This window comes from Heptranchias perlo, chromosome 35 (assembly GCF_035084215.1).
Source record: "Heptranchias perlo isolate sHepPer1 chromosome 35, sHepPer1.hap1, whole genome shotgun sequence".
In the NCBI taxonomy this organism is placed as follows: Eukaryota; Metazoa; Chordata; class Chondrichthyes; order Hexanchiformes; family Hexanchidae; genus Heptranchias; species Heptranchias perlo.
This window is the reverse complement of record NC_090359.1, coordinates 4,145,133-4,168,216: the sequence shown is the minus strand read 5'-3', so window position 1 is coordinate 4,168,216 and position 23,084 is coordinate 4,145,133. Positions and strand designations below refer to the sequence as shown.

The 23,084-nt window shown below is 46.9% G+C and overlaps 12 non-coding genes across 12 annotated transcripts; all 12 read left to right on the top strand.

Moving 5' to 3' along the window:
• Window positions 1–3,082: 3,082 nt before the first annotated feature.
• Window positions 3,083–3,164, top strand: trnal-aag (transfer RNA leucine (anticodon AAG)). The gene has a single exon. It is a non-coding gene; the product is annotated as a tRNA-Leu (tRNA).
• A 1,624-nt stretch (window positions 3,165–4,788) lies between these two features.
• On the top strand, window positions 4,789–4,870 carry trnal-cag (transfer RNA leucine (anticodon CAG)). The gene has a single exon. It is a non-coding gene; the product is annotated as a tRNA-Leu (tRNA).
• Window positions 4,871–6,459: 1,589 nt separating this feature from the next.
• Window positions 6,460–6,541, top strand: trnal-aag (transfer RNA leucine (anticodon AAG)). The gene has a single exon. It is a non-coding gene; the product is annotated as a tRNA-Leu (tRNA).
• A 1,623-nt stretch (window positions 6,542–8,164) lies between these two features.
• trnal-uag (transfer RNA leucine (anticodon UAG)) lies at window positions 8,165–8,247 on the top strand. The gene has a single exon. It is a non-coding gene; the product is annotated as a tRNA-Leu (tRNA).
• A 1,622-nt stretch (window positions 8,248–9,869) lies between these two features.
• On the top strand, window positions 9,870–9,952 carry trnal-uag (transfer RNA leucine (anticodon UAG)). The gene has a single exon. It is a non-coding gene; the product is annotated as a tRNA-Leu (tRNA).
• A 1,623-nt stretch (window positions 9,953–11,575) lies between these two features.
• trnal-cag (transfer RNA leucine (anticodon CAG)) lies at window positions 11,576–11,657 on the top strand. The gene has a single exon. It is a non-coding gene; the product is annotated as a tRNA-Leu (tRNA).
• Window positions 11,658–13,281: 1,624 nt separating this feature from the next.
• On the top strand, window positions 13,282–13,363 carry trnal-cag (transfer RNA leucine (anticodon CAG)). Its single transcript has one exon. It is a non-coding gene; the product is annotated as a tRNA-Leu (tRNA).
• Window positions 13,364–14,989: 1,626 nt separating this feature from the next.
• Window positions 14,990–15,071, top strand: trnal-aag (transfer RNA leucine (anticodon AAG)). The gene has a single exon. It is a non-coding gene; the product is annotated as a tRNA-Leu (tRNA).
• A 1,590-nt stretch (window positions 15,072–16,661) lies between these two features.
• On the top strand, window positions 16,662–16,743 carry trnal-cag (transfer RNA leucine (anticodon CAG)). The gene has a single exon. It is a non-coding gene; the product is annotated as a tRNA-Leu (tRNA).
• Window positions 16,744–18,368: 1,625 nt separating this feature from the next.
• Window positions 18,369–18,450, top strand: trnal-aag (transfer RNA leucine (anticodon AAG)). Its single transcript has one exon. It is a non-coding gene; the product is annotated as a tRNA-Leu (tRNA).
• Window positions 18,451–20,075: 1,625 nt separating this feature from the next.
• trnal-aag (transfer RNA leucine (anticodon AAG)) lies at window positions 20,076–20,157 on the top strand. Its single transcript has one exon. It is a non-coding gene; the product is annotated as a tRNA-Leu (tRNA).
• Window positions 20,158–21,784: 1,627 nt separating this feature from the next.
• Window positions 21,785–21,866, top strand: trnal-aag (transfer RNA leucine (anticodon AAG)). The gene has a single exon. It is a non-coding gene; the product is annotated as a tRNA-Leu (tRNA).
• The last annotated feature ends 1,218 nt before the right edge of the window (window positions 21,867–23,084 follow it).

Below are 23,084 nucleotides of genomic sequence, written 5' to 3'. Positions count from 1 at the left end.
TTTTGCACAAAAAAGAAATATTTTTTGTTGCTGGCAAAAACCTAACCATTCCTTCAAATCCAGCACTCTCACATGCCTGTACTTGATGCTCCACAGTTCAAACTGGCCTGTTTTCCCAACTTTTTCTTCCTTCCACAGCCAATATGCCGCCTTTCCTTTCTTCCTTCCACTTCATGGAAACTATCCTGCGGCATTGCCGACTCCAGCATTCACTTTCATGACCTCACGCGTTTAAATTTGTTCTGCTGTGACCACTGTTTCTATTGGGCAGAAGTCCGATTCGCACCAATGTTCATTTGCGCCTTGAAACCAGTCGATACATTTCGATATGCGTGACCACTCGACAGACAAACACGATGAAAGCAGGGCTGGCCTCTGGAAAGACAGCCGCCCGATTGTTCACGAATTTTACTTGTCGAATCTTGTGATCCAGGTGATGGTAACTGAAGAACTGGATTTTGTTTTGATGCTTTTTGGATTTTTTCTTTCAGCAGTTGAGTTGCGTGACCGACGGGCAGCGCTCCAGAGCTGCGATTGGCGGTTGAGGGGTGCACATTTGATAAGTTGGGGCTGCCCAGGAAGATCGGAAGTATTCCGCCTTGATCTTAATAGTTCTGTTTAAACATGGGATTGAATCGAGTAGAGGATAAATGTAAAGAGCGCCTGTGGCGAAAAAGGAGCGATTGCAGGCCAAGAGCGAAAGGTGTTTCAAATTTTCGTGGCGCAGGAAGCTGTGTGCGGATAAGCCAGATTTTAAAGCGAGTGTGTCGGAAAGTAAAGAGCGATGTTGTGTGTGAGTAGAGCTCAAGAAAGTTGTGCTTGAAGCTGCGCCCTTGAGTAAAGTTTCAAGTTGTCAGGAAAACGGCTATAGTGAAAGCTCAAAAATAAATCCAGAAACTGCTGGCAACACTCAGCAGGTCAGGTATTATCTGTGGACAGAAACTCGCTTTACCGGGGCGTCATTGTGCACTTTATTGATCCTTCAAGTTATTCACATCTTACACTCGCAACACCTCCGTGCACCAATTTTTCCTTGCTGATTTGAGCAGAGATCAGCGAGCAATGCAAAATTCATCCACCGTGGCTTCGGATTGGAGCGAGGCCCAAGACATCTGGTTGAATTTCAGGAAGGAAGCGACACATCAAACGGTAAATGCAATAATGGCGCGGATGAGATACAAAACCATGCGTGCAGAGTACAATGGATTAGGAATCCATCACCTCAAACACTCGGCCACCTCGTCGCATGAATATTGCTCAGAAAGCCCATTTATTTGATTCGTTCAATGGAAAATCCTCGACTCAAAGGTCAAAATGCAAGAAAAACACATTTCAATCACCAGATATCAGATTCTGAAGGCAGAGCTTTGACAGGTGGTAGCGTGGCCGAGCGGTACGGACGCATGATTAAGGCTACAGTCTCTTCGGGGGCGTGGGTTCGAATCCCACCGCTTCCAGCGTGTAAAGTGTTTGCTGTTTTTTCCTCATCACCAAACATCCTTCTTTTCCAAGCAGCACCGGGCGCGACATTGCTGTTGTTCGGGCATGACTGCCCCACCTGATGCGCTTCGCCTTGATCGTATCCTCGTCCATGCTCTGCGTTGAGGTCGCAGTTTGTTCGGTTTGAATACGAGCTGCAGTATAGTTTCGATTACCTCTTTTGTTCTCTACCACATACACTAATAGAATGCAGCAAGAAATCAATCTTTTGCACAAAAAAGAAATATTTTTTGTTGCTGGCAAAAACCTAACCATTCCTTCAAATCCAGCACTCTCACATGCCTGTACTTGATGCTCCACAGTTCAAACTGGCCTGTTTTCCCAACTTTTTCTTCCTTCCACAGCCAATATGCCGCCTTTCCTTTCTTCCTTCCACTTCATGGAAACTATCCTGCGGCATTGCCGACTCCAGCATTCACTTTCATGATCTCACGCGTTTAAATTTGTTCTGCTGTGACCACTGTTTCTATTGGGCAGAAGTCCGATTCGCACCAATGTTCATTTGCGCCTTGAAACCAGTCGATACATTTCGATATGCGTGACCACTCGACAGACAAACACGATGAAAGCAGGGCTGGCCTCTGGAAAGACAGCCGCCCGATTGTTCACGAATTTTACTTGTCGAATCTTGTGATCCAGGTGATGGTAACTGAAGAACTGGATTTTGTTTTGATGCTTTTTGGATTTTTTCTTTCAGCAGTTGAGTTGCGTGACCGACGGGCAGCGCTCCAGAGCTGCGATTGGCGGTTGAGGGGTGCACATTTGATAAGTTGGGGCTGCCCAGGAAGATCGGAAGTATTCCGCCTTGATCTTAATAGTTCTGTTTAAACATGGGATTGAATCGAGTAGAGGATAAATGTAAAGAGCGCCTGTGGCGAAAAAGGAGCGATTGCAGGCCAAGAGCGAAAGGTGTTTCAAATTTTCGTGGCGCAGGAAGCTGTGTGCGGATAAGCCAGATTTTAAAGCGAGTGTGTCGGAAAGTAAAGAGCGATGTTGTGTGTGAGTAGAGCTCAAGAAAGTTGTGCTTGAAGCTGCGCCCTTGAGTAAAGTTTCAAGTTGTCAGGAAAACGGCTATAGTGAAAGCTCAAAAATAAATCCAGAAACTGCTGGCAACACTCAGCAGGTCAGGTATTATCTGTGGACAGAAACTCGCTTTACCGGGGCGTCATTGTGCACTTTCTTGATCCTTCAAGTTATTCACATCTTACACTCGCAACACCTCCGTGCACCAATTTTTCCTTGCTGATTTGAGCAGAGATCAGCGAGCAATGCAAAATTCATCCACCGTGGCTTCGGATTGGAGCGAGGCCCAAGACATCTGGTTGAATTTCAGGAAGGAAGCGACACATCAAACGGTAAATGCAATAATGGCGCGGATGAGATACAAAACCATGCGTGCAGAGTACAATGGATTAGGAATCCATCACCTCAAACACTCGGCCACCTCGTCGCATGAATATTGCTCAGAAAGCCCATTTATTAGATTCGTTCAATGGAAAATCCTCGACTCAAAGGTCAAAATGCAAGAAAACCACTTTTCAATCACCAGATATCAGATTCTGAAGGCAGAGGTTTGACAGGTGGTAGCGTGTCCGAGCGGTCTAAGGCGCTGGATTAAGGCTCCAGTCTCTTCGGTGGCGTGGGTTCGAATCCCACCGCTGCCAGCGTGTTAGGGGTTGCTATTTTTTCCTCATCACCAAACATCCTTCTTTTCCAAGCAGCACCGGGCGCGACATTGCTGTTGTTCGGGCATGACTGCCCCACCTGATGCGCTTCGCCTTGATCGTATCCTCGTCCATGCTCTGCGTTGAGGTCGCAGTTTGTTCGGTTTGAATACGAGCTACAGTATGGTTTCGATTACCTCTTTTGTTCTCTACCACATACACTAATAGAATGCAGCAAGAAATCAATCTTTTGCACAAAAAATAAATATGTTTTGTTGCTGGCAAAAACCTAACCATTCCTTCAAATCCAGCACTCTCACATGCCTGTACTTGATGCTCCACAGTTCAAACTGGCCTGTTTTCCCAACTTTTTCTTCCTTCCACAGCCAATATGCCGCCTTTCCTTTCTTTCTTCCACTTCATGGAAACTATCCTGCGGCATTGCCGACTCCAGCATTCACTTTCATGATCTCACGCGTTTAAATTTGTTCTGCTGTGACCACTGTTTCTATTGGGCAGATGTCCGATTCGCACCAATGTTCATTTGCGCCTTGAAACCAGTCGACACATTTCGATCTGCGTGACCGCTTGACAGACAAACACGATGAAAGCAGGGCTGGCCTCTGGAAAGACAGCCGCCCGATTGTTCACGAATTTTACTTGTCGAATCTTGTGATCCAGGTGATGGTAACTGAACAACTGGATTTTGTTTTGATGCTTTTTGGATTTTTTCTTTCAGCAGTTGAGTTGCGTGACCGACGGGCAGCGCTACAGAGCTGCGAGTGGCGGTTGAGAGGTGCACATTTGGCAAGTTGGGGCGGCCCAGGAAGATCGGAAGTATTCCGCCTTGATCTTAATAGTTCTGTTTAAACATGGGATTGAATCGAGTAGACGATAACTGTAAAGAGCGCCTGTGGCGAAAAAGGAGCGATTGCAGGCCAAGAGCGAAAGGTGTTTCAAATTTTCGTGGCGCAGGAAGCTGTGTGCGGATAAGCCAGATTTTAAAGCGAGTGTGTCGGAAAGTAAAGAGCGATGTTGTGTGTGAGTAGAGCTCAAGAAAGTTGTGCTTGAAGCTGCGCCCTTGAGTAAAGTTTCAAGTTGTCAGGAAAACGGCTATAGTGAAAGCTCAAAAATAAATCCAGAAACTGCTGGCAACACTCAGCAGGTCAGGTATTATCTGTGGACAGATACTCGCTTCACCGGGGCGTCATTGTGCACTTTCTTGATCCTTCACGTTATTCACATCTTACACTCGCAACACTTCCGTGCACCAATTTTTCCTTGCTGATTTGAGCAGAGATCAGCGAGCAATGTAAAATTCATCCACCGTGGCTTCGGATTGGAGCGAGGCCCAAGACATCTGGTTGAATTTCAGGAAGGAAGCGACACATCAAACGGTAAATGCAATAATGGCGCGGATGAGATACAAAACCATGCGTGCAGAGCACAATGGATTAGGAATCCATCACCTCAAACACTCGGCCACCTCGTCGCATGAATATTGCTCAGAAATTCCATTTATTTGATTCGTTCAATGGAAAATCCTCGACTCAAAGGTCAAAATGCAAGAAAACCACATTTCAATCACCAGATATCAGATTCTGAAGGCAGAGCTTTGACAGGTGGTAGCGTGGCCGAGCGGTCTAAGGCCCTGGATTCAGGCTCCAGTCTCTTCGGGGGCGTGGGTTCGAATCCCACCGCTGCCAGCGTGTGAAGTGCTTGCTATTTTTTCCTCATCACCAAACATCCTTCTTTTCCAAGCAGCACCGGGCGCGACATTGCTGTTGTTCGGGCATGACTGCCCCACCTGATGCGCTTCGCCTTGATCGTATCCTCGTCCATGCTCTGCGTTGAGGTCGCAGTTTGTTCGGTTTGAATACGAGCTACAGTATAGTTTCGATTACCTCTTTTGTTCTCTACCACATACACTAATAGAATGCAGCAAGAAATCAATCTTTTGCACAAAAAACCGAACCATTCCTTCAAATCCAGCACTCTCACATGCCTGTACTTGATGCTCCACAGTTCAAACTGGCCTGTTTTCCCCACTTTTTTTTCCTTCCACAGCCAATATGCCGCCTTTCCTTTCTTCCTTCCACTTGATGGAAACTATCCTGTGGCATTGCCGACTCCAGCATTCACTTTCATGATCTCACGCGTTTAAATTTGTCCTGCTGTGACCACTGTTTCTATTGGGCAGATGTCCGATTCGCACCAATGTTCATTTGCGCCTTGAAACCAGTCGACACATTTCGATCTGCGTGACCGCTCGACAGACAAACACGATGAAAGCAGGGCTGGCCTCTGGAAAGACAGCCGCCCGATTGTTCACGAATTTTACTTGTCGAATCTTGTGATCCAGGTGATGGTAACTGAAGAACTGGATTTTGTTTTGATGCTTTTTGGATTTTTTCTTTCAGCAGTTGAGTTGCGTGACCGACGGGCAGCGCGACAGAGCTGCGAGTGGCGGTTGAGAGGTGCACATTTGGCAAGTTGGGGCGGCCCAGGAAGATCGGAAGTATTCCGCCTTGATCTTAATAGTTCTGTTTAAACATGGGATTGAATCGAGTAGAGGATAAATGTAAAGAGCGCCTGTGGCGAAAAAGGAGCGATTGCAGGCAAAGAGCGAAAGGTGTTTCAAATTTTCGTGGCGCAGGAAGCTGTGTGCGGATAAGCCAGATTTTAAAGCGAGTGTGTCGGAAAGTAAAGAGCGATGTTGTGTGTGAGTAGAGCTCAAGAAAGTTGTGCTTGAAGCTGCGCCCTTGAGTAAAGTTTCAAGTTGTCAGGAAAACGGCGATAGTGAAAGCTCAAAAATAAATCCAGAAACTGCTGGCAACACTCAGCAGGTCAGGTATTATCTGTGGATAGATACTCGCTTTACCGGGGCGTCATTGTGCACTTTCTTGATCCTTCACGTTATTCACATCTTACACTCGCAACACCTCCGTGCACCAATTTTTCCTTGCAGAGATCAGCGAGCAATGCAAAATTCATCCACCGTGGCTTCGGATTGGAGCGAGGCCCAAGACATCTGGTTGAATTTCAGGAAGGAAGCGACACATCAAACGGTAAATGCAATAATGGCGCGGATGAGATACAAAACCATGCGTGCAGAGCACAATGGATTAGGAATCCATCACCTCAAACACTCGGCCACCTCGTCGCATGAATATTGCTCAGAAAGCCCATTTATTTGATTCGTTCAATGGAAAATCTTCGACTCAAAGGTCAAAATGCAAGAAAACCACATTTCAATCACCAGATATCAGATTCTGAAGGCAGAGCTTTGACAGGTGGTAGCGTGGCCGAGCGATCTAAGGCGCTGGATTAAGGCTCCAGTCTCTTCGGGGGCGTGTGTTCGAATCCCACCGCTGCCAACGTGTAAAGTGCTTACTATTTTTTCCTCATCACCAAACATCCTTCTTTTCCAAGCAGCACCGGGCGCGACATTGCTGTTGTTCGGGCATGACTGCCCCACCTGATGCGCTTCGCCTTGATCGGATCCTCGTCCATGCTCTGCGTTGAGGTCGCAGTTTGTTCGGTTTGAATACGAGCTACAGTATAGTTTCGATTACCTCTTTTGTTCTCCACCACATACACTAATAGAATGCAGCAAGAAATCAATCTTTTGCACAAAAAAGAAATATTTTTTGTTGCTGGCAAAAACCTAACCATTCCTTCAAATCCAGCACTCTCACATGCCTGTACTTGATGCTCCACAGTTCAAACTGGCCTGTTTTCCCCACTTTTTCTTCCTTCCACAGCCAATATGCCGCCTTTCCTTTCTTCCTTCCACTTCATGGAAACTATCCTGCGGCATTGCCGACTCCAGCATTCACTTTCATGATCTCACGCGTTTAAATTTGTTCTGCTGTGACCACTGTTTCTATTGGGCAGATGTCCGATTCGCACCAATGTTCATTTGCGCCTTGAAACCAGTCGACACATTTCGATCTGCGTGACCGCTCGACAGACAAACACGATGAAAGCAGGGCTGGCCTCTGGAAAGACAGCCGCCCGATTGTTCACGAATTTTACTTGTCGAATCTTGTGATCCAGGTGATGGTAACTGAAGAACTGGATTTTGTTTTGATGCTTTTTGGATTTTTTCTTTCAGCAGTTGAGTTGCGTGACCGACGGGCAGCGCTACAGAGCTGCGAGTGGCGGTTGAGAGGTGCACATTTGGCAAGTTGGGGCGGCCCAGGAAGATCGGAAGTATTCCGCCTTGATCTTAATAGTTCTGTTTAAACATGGGATTGAATCGAGTAGAGGATAAATGTAAAGAGCGCCTGTGGCGAAAAAGGAGCGATTGCAGGCCAAGAGCGAAAGGTGTTTCAAATTTTCGTGGCGCAGGAAGCTGTGTGCGGATAAGCCAGATTTTAAAGCGAGTGTGTCGGAAAGTAAAGAGCGATGTTGTGTGTGAGTAGAGCTCAAGAAAGTTGTGCTTGAAGCTGCGCCCTTGAGTAAAGTTTCAAGTTGTCAGGAAAACGGCTTTAGTGAAAGCTCAAAAATAAATCCAGAAACTGCTGGCAACACTCAGCAGGTCAGGTATTATCTGTGGATAGATACTCGCTTTACCGGGGCGTAATTGTGCACTTTCTTGATCCTTCACGTTATTCACATCTTACACTCGCAACACCTCCGTGCACCAATTTTCCTTGCTGATTTGAGCAGAGATCAGCGAGCAATGCAAAATTCATCCACCGTGGCTTCGGATTGGAGCGAGGCCCAAGACATCTGGTTGAATTTCAGGAAGGAAGCGACACATCAAACGGTAAATGCAATAATGGCGCGGATGAGATACAAAACCATGCGTGCAGAGCACAATGGATTAGGAATCCATCACCTCAAACACTCGGCCACCTCGTCGCATGAATATTGCTCAGAAAGACCATTTATTTGATTCGTTCAATGGAAAATCCTCGACTCAAAGGTCAAAATGCAAGAAAACCACATTTCAATCACCAGATATCAGATTCTGAAGGCAGAGCTTTGACACGTGGTAGCGTGGCCGAGCGGTCTAAGGCGCTGGATTTAGGCTCCAGTCTCTTCGGAGGCGTGGGTTCGAATCCCACCGCTCCAACATGTAAAGTGCTTGCTATTTTTTCGTCATCACCAAACATCCTTCTTTTCCAAGCAGCACCGGGCGCGACATTGCTGTTGTTCGGGCATGACTGCCCCACCTGATGCGCTTCGCCTTGATCGTATCCTCGTCCATGCTCTGCGTTGAGGTCGCAGTTTGTTCGATTTGAATACGAGCTACAGTATAGTTTCGATTACCTCTTTTGTTCTCTACCACATACACTAATAGAATGCAGCAAGAAATCAATTTTTTGCACAAAAAAGAAATATTTTTTGTTTCTGGCAAAAACCTAACCATTCCTTCAAATCCAGCACTCTCACATGCCTGTACTTGATGCTCCACAGTTCAAACTGGCCTGTTTTCCCAACTTTTTCTTCCTTCCACAGCCAATATGCCGCCTTTCCTTTCTTCCTTCCACTTCATGGAAACTATCCTGCGGCATTGCCGACTCCAGCATTCACTTTCATGATCTCACGCGTTTAAATTTGTTCTGCTGTGACCACTGTTTCTATTGGGCAGATGTCCGATTCGCACCAATGTTCATTTGCGCCTTGAAACCAGTCGACACATTTCGATCTGCGTGACCGCTTGACAGACAAACACGATGAAAGCAGGGCTGGCCTCTGGAAAGACAGCCGCCCGATTGTTCACGAATTTTACTTGTCGAATCTTGTGATCCAGGTGATGGTAACTGAAGAACTGGATTTTGTTTTGATGCTTTTTGGATTTTTTCTTTCAGCAGTTGAGTTGCGTGACCGACGGGCAGCGCTGCAGAGCTGCGAGTGGCGGTTGAGAGGTGCACATTTGGCAAGTTGGGGCGGCCCAGGAAGATCGGAAGTATTCCGCCTTGATCTTAATAGTTCTGTTTAAACATGGGATTGAATCGAGTAGAGGATAAATGTAAAGAGCGCCTGTGGCGAAAAAGGAGCGATTGCAGGCCAAGAGCGAAAGGTGTTTCAAATTTTCGTGGCGCAGGAAGCTGTGTGCGGATAAGCCAGATTTTAAAGCGAGTGTGTCGGAAAGTAAAGAGCGATGTTGTGTGTGAGTAGAGCTCAAGAAAGTTGTGCTTGAAGCTGCGCCCTTGAGTAAAGTTTCAAGTTGTCAGGAAAACGGCGATAGTGAAAGCTCAAAAATAAATCCAGAAACTGCTGGCAACACTCTGCAGGTCAGGTATTATCTGTGGATAGATACTCGCTTTACCGGGGCGTAATTGTGCACTTTCTTGATCCTTCACGTTATTCACATCTTACACTCGCAACACCTCCGTGCACCAATTTTCCTTGCTGATTTGAGCAGAGATCAGCGAGCAATGCAAAATTCATCCACCGTGGCTTCGGATTGGAGCGAGGCCCAAGACATCTGGTTGAATTTCAGGAAGGAAGCGACACATCAAACGGTAAATGCAATAATGGCGCGAATGAGATACAAAACCATGCGTGCAGAGCACAATGGATTAGGAATCCATCACCTCAAACACTCGGCCACCTCGTCGCATGAATATTGTTCAGAAAGTCCATTTATTTGATTCGTTCAATGGAAAATCCTCGACTCAAAGGTCAAAATGCAAGAAAACCACATTTCAATCACCAGATATCAGATTCTGAAGGCAGAGCTTTGACACGTGGTAGCGTGGCCGAGCGGTCTAAGGCGCTGGATTTAGGCTCCAGTCTCTTCGGGGGCGTGGGTTCGAATCCCACCGCTCCAACATGTAAAGTGCTTGCTATTTTTTCGTCATCACCAAACATCCTTCTTTTCCAAGCAGCACCGGGCGCGACATTGCTGTTGTTCGGGCATGACTGCCCCACCTGATGCGCTTCGCCTTGATCGTATCCTCGTCCATGCTCTGCGTTGAGGTCGCAGTTTGTTCGGTTTGAATACGAGCTACAGTATAGTTTCGATTACCTCTTTTGTTCTCTACCACATACACTAATAGAATGCAGCAAGAAATCAATTTTTTGCACAAAAAAGAAATATTTTTTGTTGCTGGCAAAAACCTAACCATTCCTTCAAATCCAGCACTCTCACATGCCTGTACTTGATGCTCCACAGTTCAAACTGGCCTGTTTTCCCCACTTTTTCTTCCTTCCACAGCCAATATGCCGCCTTTCCTTTCTTCCTTCCACTTCATGGAAACTATCCTGCGGCATTGCCGACTCCAGCATTCACTTTCATGATCTCACGCGTTTAAATTTGTTCTGCTGTGACCACTGTTTCTATTGGGCAGATGTCCGATTCGCACCAATGTTCATTTGCGCCTTGAAACCAGTCGACACATTTCGATCTGCGTGACCGCTTGACAGACAAACACGATGAAAGCAGGGCTGGCCTCTGGAAAGACAGCCGCCCGATTGTTCACGAATTTTACTTGTCGAATCTTGTGATCCAGGTGATGGTAACTGAAGAACTGGATTTTGTTTTGATGCTTTTTGGATTTTTTCTTTCAGCTGTTGAGTTGCGTGACCGACGGGCAGCGCTACAGAGCTGCGAGTGGCGGTTGAGAGGTGCACATTTGGCAAGTTGGGGCGGCCCAGGAAGATCGGAAGTATTCCGCCTTGATCTTAATAGTTCTGTTTAAACATGGGATTGAATCGAGTAGACGATAAATGTAAAGAGCGCCTGTGGCGAAAAAGGAGCGATTGCAGGCCAAGAGCGAAAGGTGTTTCAAATTTTCGTGGCGCAGGAAGCTGTGTGCGGATAAGCCAGATTTTAAAGCGAGTGTGTCGGAAAGTAAAGAGCGATGTTGTGTGTGAGTAGAGCTCAAGAAAGTTGTGCTTGAAGCTGCGCCCTTGAGTAAAGTTTCAAGTTGTCAGGAAAACGGCTATAGTGAAAGCTCAAAAATAAATCCAGAAACTGCTGGCAACACTCAGCAGGTCAGGTATTATCTGTGGATAGATACTCGCTTTACCGGGGCGTAATTGTGCACTTTCTTGATCCTTCACGTTATTCACATCTTACACTCGCAACACCTCCGTGCACCAATTTTCCTTGCTGATTTGAGCAGAGATCAGCGAGCAATGCAAAATTCATCCACCGTGGCTTCGGATTGGAGCGAGGCCCAAGACATCTGGTTGAATTTCAGGAAGGAAGCGACACATCAAACGGTAAATGCAATAATGGCGCGAATGAGATACAAAACCATGCGTGCAGAGCACAATGGATTAGGAATCCATCACCTCAAACACTCGGCCACCTCGTCGCATGAATATTGTTCAGAAAGTCCATTTATTTGATTCGTTCAATGGAAAATCCTCGACTCAAAGGTCAAAATGCAAGAAAACCACATTTCAATCACCAGATATCAGATTCTGAAGGCAGGGCTTCGACAGGTGGTAGCGTGGCCGAGCGGTCTAAGGCGCTGGATTCAGGCTCCAGTCTCTTCGGGGGCGTGGGTTCGAATCCCACCGCTGCCAGCGTGTAAAGTGCTTGCTATTTTTTCCTCATCACCAAACATCCTTCTTTTCCAAGCAGCACCGGGCGCGACATTGCTGTTGTTCGGGCATGACTGCCCCACCTGATGCGCTTCGCCTTGATCGTATCCTCGTCCATGCTCTGCGTTGAGGTCGCAGTTTGTTCGGTTTGAATACGAGCTACAGTATAGTTTCGATTACCTCTTTTGTTCTCTACCACATACACTAATAGAATTCAGCAAGAAATCAATCTTTTGCACAAAAAAGAAATATTTTTTGTTGCTGGCAAAAACCTAACCATTCCTTCAAATCCAGCACTCTCACATGCCTGTACTTGATGCTCCACAGTTCAAACTGGCCTGTTTTCCCCACTTTTTCTTCCTTCCACAGCCAATATGCCGCCTTTCCTTTCTTCCTTCCACTCCATGGAAACTTTCCTGCGGCATTGCCGACTCCAGCATTCACTGTCATGATCTCACGCCTTTCAGTTTGTTCTGCTGCGACCACTGTTTCTATTGGGCAGATGTCCGATTCGCACCAATGTTCATTTGCGCCTTGAAACCAGTCGATACATTTCGATCTGCGTGACCGCTCGACAGACAAACACGATAAAAGCAGGGCTGGCCTCTGGAAAGACAGCCGCCCGATTGTTCACGAATTTTACTTGTCGAATCTTGTGATCCAGGTGATGGTAACTGAAGAACTGGATTTTGTTTTGATGCTTTTTGGATTTTTTCTTTCAGCAGTTGAGTTGCGTGACCGACGGGCAGCGCTGCAGAGCTGCGAGTGGCGGTTGAGAGATGCACATTTGGCAAGTTGGGGCGGCCCAGGAGCTCGGAAGTGTTCCGCCTTGATCTTAATAGTTCTGTTTAAACATGGGATTGAATCGAGTAGAGGATAAATGTAAAGAGCGCCTGTGGCGAAAAAGGAGCGATTGCAGGCCAAGAGCGAAAGGTGTTTCAAATTTTCGTTGCGCAGGAAGCTCTGTGCGGATAAGCCAGATTTTAAAGCGAGTGTGTCGGAAAGTAAAGAGCGATGTTGTGTGTGAGTAGAGCTCAAGAAAGTTGTGCTTGAAGCTGCGCCCTTGAGTAAAGTTTCAAGTTGTCAGGTAAAGGGCTATCGTGAAATCTCAAAAAGAAATCCAGAAACTGCTGGCAACACTCAGCAGGTCAGGTATTATCTGTGGACAGATACTCGCTTTCCCGGGGCGTCATTGTGCACTTTCTTGATACTTCACGTTATTCACATCTAACACTCGCAACATCTCCGTGCACCAATCAGGACCTTGCTGATTTGAGCAGAGATCAGCGAGCAATGCAAAATTCATCCACCGTGGCTTCGGATTGAAGCGAGGCCCAAGACTTCTGGTTGAATTTCAGGAAGGAACCGACACATCAAACGGTAAATGCAATAATGGCGCGGATGAGATACAAAACCATGCGTGCAGAGCACAATGGATTAAGAATCCATCACCTCAAACACTCGGCAACCTCGTCGCAGCATATTGCTCAGAAAGCCCATTTATTTGATTCGTTCAATGGAAAATCCTCGACTCAAAGGTCAAAATGCAAGAAAACCACATTTCAATCACCAGATATCAGATTCAGAACGCAATCTTCTGGCAGGTGGTAGCGTGGCCGAGCGGTCTAAGGCGCTGGATTCAGGCTCTAGTCTCTTCGGGGGCGTGGGTTCGAATCCCACCGCTGCCAGCGTGTAAAGTGCTTGCTATTTTTTCCTCATCACCAAACATCCTTCTTTTCCAAGCAGCACCGGGCGCGACATTGCTGTTGTTCGGGCATGACTGCCCCACCTGATGCGCTTCGCCTTGATCGGATCCTCGTCCATGCTCTGCGTTGAGGTCGCAGTTTGTTCGGTTTGAATACGAGCTACAGTATAGTTTCGATTACCTCTTTTGTTCTCTACCACATACACTAATAGAATTCAGCAAGAAATCAATCTTTTGCACAAAAAATAAATATTTTTTGTTGCTGGCAAAAACCTAACCATTCCTTCAAATCCAGCACTCTCACATGCCTGTACTTGATGCTCCACAGTTCAAACTGGCCCGTTTTCCCCACTTTTTCTTCCTTCTACAGCCAATATGCCGCCTTTCCTTTCTTCCTTCCACTCCATGGAAACTTTCCTGCGGCATTGCCGACTCCAGCATTCACTGTCATGATCTCACGCCTTTCAGTTTGTTCTGCTGCGACCACTGTTTCTATTGGGCAGATGTCCGATTCGCACCAATGTTCATTTGCGCCTTGAAACCAGTCGATACATTTCGATCTGCGTGACCGCTCGACAGACAAACACGATGAAAGCAGCGCTGGCCTCTGGAAAGACAGCCGCCCGATTGTTCACGAATTTTACTTGTCGAATCTTGTGATCCAGGTGATGGTAACTGAAGAACTGGATTTTGTTTTGATGCTTTTTGGATTTTTTCTTTCAGCAGTTGAGTTGCGTGACCGACGAGCAGCGCTGTAGAGCTGCGAGTGGCGGTTGAGAGGTGCACATTTGGCAAGTTGGGGCGGCCCAGGAAGATCGGAAGTGTTCCGCCTTGATCTTAATAGTTCTGTTTAAACATGGGATTGAATCGAGTAGAGGATAAATGTAAAGAGCGCCTGTGGCGAAAAAGGAGCGATTGCAGGCCAAGAGCGAAAGGTGTTTCAAATTTTCGTGGCGCAGGAAGCTGTGTGCGGATAAGCCAGATTTTAAAGCGAGTGTGTCGGAAAGTAAAGAGCGATGTTGTGTGTGAGTAGAGCTCAAGAAAGTTGTGCTTGAAGCTGCGCCCTTGAGTAAAGTTTCAAGTTGTCTGGAAAAGGTCTATCGTGAAAGCTCAAAAATAAATCCAGAAACTGCTGGCAACACTCAGCAGGTCAGGTATTATCTGTGGACAGATACTCGCTTTACCGGGGCGTCATTGTGCACTTTCTTGATACTTCACGTTATTCACATCGAACACTCGCAACACCTCCGTGCACCAATCAGGACCTTGCTGATTTGAGCAGAGATCAGCGAGCAATGCAAAATTCATCCACCGTGGCTTCGGATTGGAGCGAGGCCCAAGACTTCTGGTTGAATTTCAGGAAGGAACCGACACATCAAACGGTAAATGCAATAATGGCGCGGATGAGATACAAAACCATGCGTGCAGAGCACAATGGATTCAGAATCCATCACCTCAAACACTCGGCCACCTCGTCGCATGCATATTGCTCAGAAAGCCCATTTATTTGATTCGTTCAATGGAAAATCCTCGACTCAAAGGTCAAAATGCAAGAAAACCACATTTAAATCACCAGATATCAGATTGTGAAGGCGGAGCTTTGACAGGTGGTAGCGTGGCCGAGCGGTCTAAGGCGCTGGATTAAGGCTCCAGTCTCTTCGGGGGCGTGGGTTCGTATCCCACCGCTGCCAGACATCCTTCTTTTCCAAGGAGCACCGGGCGCGACATTGCTGTTGTTTGGGCATGACTGCCCCACCTGATGCGCTTCGTCTTGCTCGTCTCCTCGTCCATGCTCTGCGTTGAGGTCGCAGTTTGTTCGGTTTGAATACGAGCGACAGTATAGTTTCGATTTCCTCTGTTGTTCTCGACCACATACACTAATAGAATGCAGCAAGAAATCAATCTTTTGCACAAAAAAGAAATATTTTTTTGTTGCTGGCTAAAACCTAACCATTCCTTCAAATCCAGCACTCTCACATGCCTGTACTTGATGCTCCACAGTTCAAACTGGCCTGTTTTCCCTACTTTTTCTTCCTTCCACAGCCAATATGCCGCCTTTCCTTTCTTCCTTCCACTCCATGGAAACTTTCCTGCGGCATTGCCGACTCCAGCATTCACTGTCATGCTCTCACGCCCTTAAGTTTGTTCTGCTGCGACCACTGTTTCTATTGGCAGATGTCAGATTCGCACCAATGTTCATTTGCGCCTTGAAACCAGTCGATACATTTCGATCTGCGTGACCGCTCGACAGACAAACACGATGAAAGCAGGGCTGGCCTCTGGAAAGACAGCCGCCCGATTGTTCACGAATTTTACTTGTCGAATCTTGTGATCCAGGTGATGGTAACTGAAGAACTGGATTTTGTTTTGATGCTTTTTGAATTTTTTCTTTCAGCAGTTGAGTTGCGTGACCGACGGGCAGCGCTACAGAGCTGCGAGTGGCGGTTGAGAGATGCACATTTGGCAAGTTGGGGCGGCCCAGGAAGGTCGGAAGTGTTCCGCCTTGATCTTAATAGTTCTGTTTAAACATGGGATTGAATCGAGTAGAGGATAAATGTAAAGAGCGCCTGTGGAGAAAAAGGAGCGATTGCAGGCCAAGAGCGAAAGGTGTTTCAAATTTTCGTGGCGCAGGAAGCTCTGTGCGGATAAGCCAGATTTTAAAGCGAGTGTGTCGGAAAGTAAAGAGGGATGTTGTGTGTGAGTAGAGCTCAAGAAAGTTGTGCTTGAAGCTGCGCCCTTGAGTAAAGTTTTCAGTTGTCTGGAAAAGGGCTATCGTGAAAGCTCAAAAATAAATCCAGAAACTGCTGGCAACACTCAGCAGGTCAGGTATTATCTGTGGACAGATACTCGCTTTCCCGGGGCGTCATTGTGCACTTTCTTGATACTTCACGTTATTCACATCTAACACTCGCAACACCTCCGTGCACCAATCAGGACCTTGCTGATTTGAGCAGAGATCAGCGAGCAATGCAAAATTCATCCACCGTGGCTTCGGATTGGAGCGAGGCCCAAGACTTCTGGTTGAATTTCAGGAAGGAACCGACACATCAAACGGTAAATGCAATAATGGCGCGGATGAGATACAAAACCATGCGTGCAGAGCACAATGGATTAAGAATCCATCACCTCAAACACTCGGCCACCTCGTCTCATGAATATTGCTCAGAAAGCCCATTTATTTGATTCGTTCAATGGAAAATCCTCGACTCAAAGGTCAAAATGCAAGAAAACCACATTTCAATCACCAGATATCAGATTCTGAAGGCAGGGCTTCGACAGGTGGTAGCGTGGCCGAGCGGTCTAAGGCGCTGGATTCAGGCTCCAGTCTCTTCGGGGGCGTGGGTTCGAATCCCACCGCTGCCAGCGTGTAAAGTGCTTGCTATTTTTTCCTCATCACCAAACATCCTTCTTTTCCAAGCAGCACCGGGCGCGACATTGCTGTTGTTCGGGCATGACTGCCCCACCTGATGCGCTTCGCCTTGATCGTATCCTCGTCCATGCTCTGCGTTGAGGTCGCAGTTTGTTCGGTTTGAATACGAGCTACAGTATAGTTTCGATTACCTCTTTTGTTCTCTACCACATACACTAATAGAATTCAGCAAGAAATCAATCTTTTGCACAAAAAAGAAATATTTTTTGTTGCTGGCAAAAACCTAACCATTCCTTCAAATCCAGCACTCTCACATGCCTGTACTTGATGCTCCACAGTTCAAACTGGCCTGTTTTCCCCACTTTTTCTTCCTTCCACAGCCAATATGCCGCCTTTCCTTTCTTCCTTCCACTCCATGGAAACTTTCCTGCGGCATTGCCGACTCCAGCATTCACTGTCATGATCTCACGCCTTTCAGTTTGTTCTGCTGCGACCACTGTTTCTATTGGGCAGATGTCCGATTCGCACCAATGTTCATTTGCGCCTTGAAACCAGTCGATACATTTCGATCTGCGTGACCGCTCGACAGACAAACACGATAAAAGCAGGGCTGGCCTCTGGAAAGACAGCCGCCCGATTGTTCACGAATTTTACTTGTCGAATCTTGTGATCCAGGTGATGGTAACTGAAGAACTGGATTTTGTTTTGATGCTTTTTGGATTTTTTCTTTCAGCAGTTGAGTTGCGTGACCGACGGGCAGCGCTGCAGAGCTGCGAGTGGCGGTTGAGAGATGCACATTTGGCAAGTTGGGGCGGCCCAGGAGCTCGGAAGTGTTCCGCCTTGATCTTAATAGTTCTGTTTAAACATGGGATTGAATCGAGTAGAGGATAAATGTAAAGAGCGCCTGTGGCGAAAAAGGAGCGATTGCAGGCCAAGAGCGAAAGGTGTTTCAAATTTTCGTTGCGCAGGAAGCTGTGTGCGGATAAGCCAGATTTTAAAGCGAGTGTGTCGGAAAGTAAAGAGCGATGTTGTGTGTGAGTAGAGCTCAAGAAAGTTGTGCTTGAAGCTGCGCCCTTGAGTAAAGTTTCAAGTTGTCAGGTAAAGGGCTATCGTGAAATCTCAAAAAGAAATCCAGAAACTGCTGGCAACACTCAGCAGGTCAGGTATTATCTGTGGACAGATACTCGCTTTCTCGGGGCGTCATTGTGCACTTTCTTGATACTTCACGTTATTCACATCTAACACTCGCAACATCTCCGTGCACCAATCAGGACCTTGCTGATTTGAGCAGAGATCAGCGAGCAATGCAAAATTCATCCACCGTGGCTTCGGATTGAAGCGAGGCCCAAGACTTCTGGTTGAATTTCAGGAAGGAACCGACACATCAAACGGTAAATGCAATAATGGCGCGGATGAGCTACAAAACCATGCGTGCAGAGCACAATGGATTAAGAATCCATCACCTCAAACACTCGGCCACCTCGTCGCATGAATATTGCTCAGAAAGCCCATTTATTTGATTCGTTCAATGGAAAATCCTCGACTCAAAGGTCAAAATGCAAGAAAACCACATTTCAATCACCAGATATCAGATTGTGAAGGCAGAGCTTTGACAGGTGGTAGCGTGGCCGAGCGGTCTAAGGCGCTGGATTAAGGCTCCAGTCTCTTCGGGGGCGTGGGTTCGAATCCCACCGCTGCCAGCGTGTAAAGTGCTTGCTATTTGTTCCTCATCACCAAACATCCTTCTTTTCCAAGCAGCACCGGGCGCGACATTGCTGTTGTTCGGGCATGACTGCCCCACCTGATGCGCTTCGCCTTGATCGTATCCTCGTCCATGCTCTGCGTTGAGGTCGCAGTTTGTTCGGTTTGAATACGAGCTACAGTATAGTTTCGATTACCTCTTTTTTTCTCTACCTCATACACTAATCGAATGCAGCAAGAAATCAATCTTTTGCACAAAAAAGAAATATTTTTGTTGCTGGCAAAAACCTAACCATTCCTTCAAATCCAGCACTCTCACATGCCTGTACTTGATGCTCCACATTTCAAACTGGCCTGTTTTCCCCACTTTTTCTTCCTTCTACAGCCAATATGCCGCCTTTCCTTTCTTCCTTCCACTTCATGGAAACTTTCCTGCGGCATTGCCGACTCCAGCATTCACTTTCAAGATATCACGCCTTTAAGTTTGTTCTGCTGCGACCACTGTTTCTATTGGGCAGATGTCCGATTCGCACCAATGTTCATTTGCGCCTTGAAACCAGTCGATACATTTCGATCTGCGTGACCGCTCGACAGACAAACACGATGAAAGCAGGGCTGGCCTCTGTAAAGACAGCCGCCCGATTGTTCACGAATTTTACTTGTCGAATCTTGTGATCCAGGTGATGGTAACTGAAGAACTGGATTTTGTTTTGATGCTTTTTGGATTTTTTCTTTCAGCAGTTGAGTTGCGTGACCGACGGGCAGCGCTGCAGAGCTGCGAGTGGCGGTTGAGAGATGCACATTTGGCAAGTTGGGGCGGCCCAGGAAGCTCGGAAGTGTTCCGCCTTGATCTTAATAGTTCTGTTTAAACATGGGATTGAATCGAGTAGAGGATAAATGTAAAGAGCGCCTGTGGCGAAAAAGGAGCGATTGCAGGCCAAGAGCGAAAGGTGTTTCAAATTTTCGTGGCGCAGGAAGCTGTGTGCGGATAAGCCAGATTTTAAAGCGAGTGTGTCGGAAAGTAAAGAGCGATGTTGTGTGTGAGTAGAGCTCAAGAAAGTTGTGCTTGAAGCTGCGCCCTTGAGTAAAGTTTCAAGTTGTCAGGTAAAGGGCTATCGTGAAATCTCAAAAAGAAATCCAGAAACTGCTGGCAACACTCAGCAGGTCAGGTATTATCTGTGGACAGATACTCGCTTTCCCGGGGCGTCATTGTGCACTTTCTTGATACTTCACGTTATTCACATCTAACACTCGCAACATCTCCGTGCACCAATCAGGACCTTGCTGATTTGAGCAGAGATCAGCGAGCAATGCAAAATTCATCCACCGTGGCTTCGGATTGAAGCGAGGCCCAAGACTTCTGGTTGAATTTCAGGAAGGAACCGACACATCAAACAGTAAATGCAATAATGGCGCGCATGAGCTACAAAACCATGCGTGCAGAGCACAATGGATTAAGAATCCATCACCTCAAACACTCGGCCACCTCGTCGCATGAATATTGCTCAGAAAGCCCATTTATTTGATTCGTTCAATGGAAAATCCTCGACTCAAAGGTCAAAATGCAAGAAAGCCACATTTAAATCACCAGATATCAGATTGTGAAGGCAGAGCTTTGACAGGTGGTAGCGTGGCCGAGCGGTCTAAGGCGCTGGATTAAGGCTCCAGTCTCTTCGGGGGCGTGGGTTCGAATCCCACCGCTGCCAGCGTGTAAAGTGCTTGCTATTTTTTCCTCATCACCAAACATCCTTCTTTTCCAAGCAGCACCGGGCGCGACATTGCTGTTGTTCGGGCATGACTGCCCCACCTGATGCGCTTCGCCTTGATCGTATCCTCGTCCATGCTCTGCGTTGAGGTCGCAGTTTGTTCGGTTTGAATACGAGCTACAGTATAGTTTCGATTACCTCTTTTGTTCTCTACCGCATACACTAATAGAATGCAGCAAGAAATCAATCTTTTGCACAAAAAAGAAATATTTTTTTGTTGCTGGCCAAAACCTAACCATTCCTTCAAATCCAGCACTCTCACATGCCTGTACTTGATGCTCCACAGTTCAAACTGGCCTGTTTTCCCCACTTTTTCTTCCTTCTACAGCCAATATGCCGCCTTTCCTTTCTTCCTTCCACTCCATGGAAACTTTCCTGCGGCATTGCCGACTCCAGCATTCACTGTCATGATCTCACGCCTTTCTTTTTGTTCTGCTGCGACCACTGTTTCTATTGGGCAGATGTCCGATTCGCACCAATGTTCATTTGCGCCTTGAAACCAGTCGATACATTTCGATCTGCGTGACCGCTCGACAGACAAACACGATGAAAGCAGGGCTGGCCTCTGGAAAGACAGCCGCCCGATTGTTCACGAATTTTACTTGTCGAATCTTGTGATCCAGGTGATGGTAACTGAAGAACTGGATTTTGTTTTGATGCTTTTTGGATTTTTTATTTCAGCAGTTGAGTTGCGTGACCGACGGGCAGCGCTGCAGAGCTGCGAGTGGCGGTTGAGAGATGCACATTTGGCAAGTTGGGGCGGCCCAGGAAGCTCGGAAGTGTTCCGCCTTGATCTTAATAGTTCTGTTTAAACATGGGATTGAATCGAGTAGAGGATAAATGTAAAGAGCGCCTGTGGCGAAAAAGGAGCGATTGCAGGCCAAGAGCGAAAGGTGTTTCAAATTTTCGTGGCGCAGGAAGCTGTGTGCGGATAAGCCAGATTTTAAAGCGAGTGTGTCGGAAAGTAAAGAGCGATGTTGTGTGTGAGTAGAGCTCAAGAAAGTTGTGCTTGAAGCTGCGCCCTTGAGTAAAGTTTCAAGTTGTCAGGTAAAGGGCTATCGTGAAATCTCAAGAAGAAATCCAGAAACTGCTGGCAACACTCAGCAGGTCAGGTATTATCTGTGGACAGATACTCGCTTTCCCGGGGCGTCATTGTGCACTTTCTTGATACTTCACGTTATTCACATCTAACACTCGCAACATCTCCGTGCACCAATCAGGACCTTGCTGATTTGAGCAGAGATCAGCGAGCAATGCAAAATTCATCCACCGTGGCTTCGGATTGAAGCGAGGCCCAAGACTTCTGGTTGAATTTCAGGAAGGAACCGACACATCAAACAGTAAATGCAATAATGGCGCGGATGAGCTACAAAACCATGCGTGCAGAGCACAATGGATTAAGAATCCATCACCTCAAACACTCGGCCACCTCGTCGCATGAATATTGCTCAGAAAGCCCATTTATTTGATTCGTTCAATGGAAAATCCTCGACTCAAAGGTCAAAATGCAAGAAAACCACATTTCAATCACCAGATATCAGATTGTGAAGGCAGAGCTTTGACACGTGGTAGCGTGGACGAGCGGTCTAAGGCGCTGGATTAAGGCTCCAGTCTCTTCGGGGGCGTGGGTTCGAATCCCACCGCTGCCAGCGTGTAAAGTGCTTGCTATTTCTTCCTCATCACCAAACATCCTTCTTTTCCAAGCAGCACCGGGCGCGACATTGCTGTTGTTCGGGCATGACTGCCCCACCTGATGCGCTTCGCCTTGATCGTATCCTCGTCCATGCTCTGCGTTGAGGTCGCAGTTTGTTCGGTTTGAATACGAGCTACAGTATAGTTTCGATTACCTCTTTTGTTCTCTACCACATACACTAATAGAATGCAGCAAGAAATCAATCTTTTGCACAAAAAAGAAATATTTTTTTGTTGCTGGCTAAAACCTAACCATTCCTTCAAATCCAGCACTCTCACATGCCTGTACTTGATGCTCCACAGTTCAAACTGGCCTGTTTTCCCCACTTTTTCTTCCTTCCACAGCCAATATGCCGCCTTTCCTTTCTTCCTTCCACTCCATGGAAACTTTCCTGCGGCATTGCCGACTCCAGCATTCACTGTCATGATCTCACGCCTTTAAGTTTGTTCTGCTGCGACCCTGTTTCTATTGGGCAGATGTCCGATTCGCACCAATGTTCATTTGCGCCTTGAAACCAGTCGATACATTTCGATCCGCGTGACCGCTCGACAGACAAACACGATGAAAGCAGGGCTGGGCTCTGGAAAGACAGCCGCCCGATTGTTCACGAATTTTACTTGTCGAATCTTGTGATCCAGGTGATGGTAACTGAAGAACTGGATTTTGTTTTGAAGCTTTTTGGATTTTTTCTTTCAGCAGTTGAGTTGCGTGACCGACGGGCAGCGCTACAGAGCTGCGAGTGGCGGTTGAGAGGTGCACATTTGGCAAGTTGGGGCGGCCCAGGAAGATCGGAAGTGTTCCGCCTTGATCTTAATAGTTCTGTTTAAACATGGGATTGAATCGAGTAGAGGATAAATGTAAAGAGCGCCTGTGGCGAAAAAGGAGCGATTGCAGGCCAAGAGCGAAAGGTGTTTCAAATTTTCGTGGCGCAGGAAGCTGTGTGCGGATAAGCCAGATTTTAAAGCGAGTGTGTCGGAAAGTAAAGAGCGATGTTGTGTGTGAGTAGAGCTCAAGAAAGTTGTGCTTGAAGCTGCGCCCTTGAGTAAAGTTTCAAGTTGTCTGGAAAAGGTCTATCGTGAAAGCTCAAAAATAAATCCAGAAACTGCTGGCAACACTCAGCAGGTCAGGTATTATCTGTGGACAGATACTCGCTTTACCGGGGCGTCATTGTGCA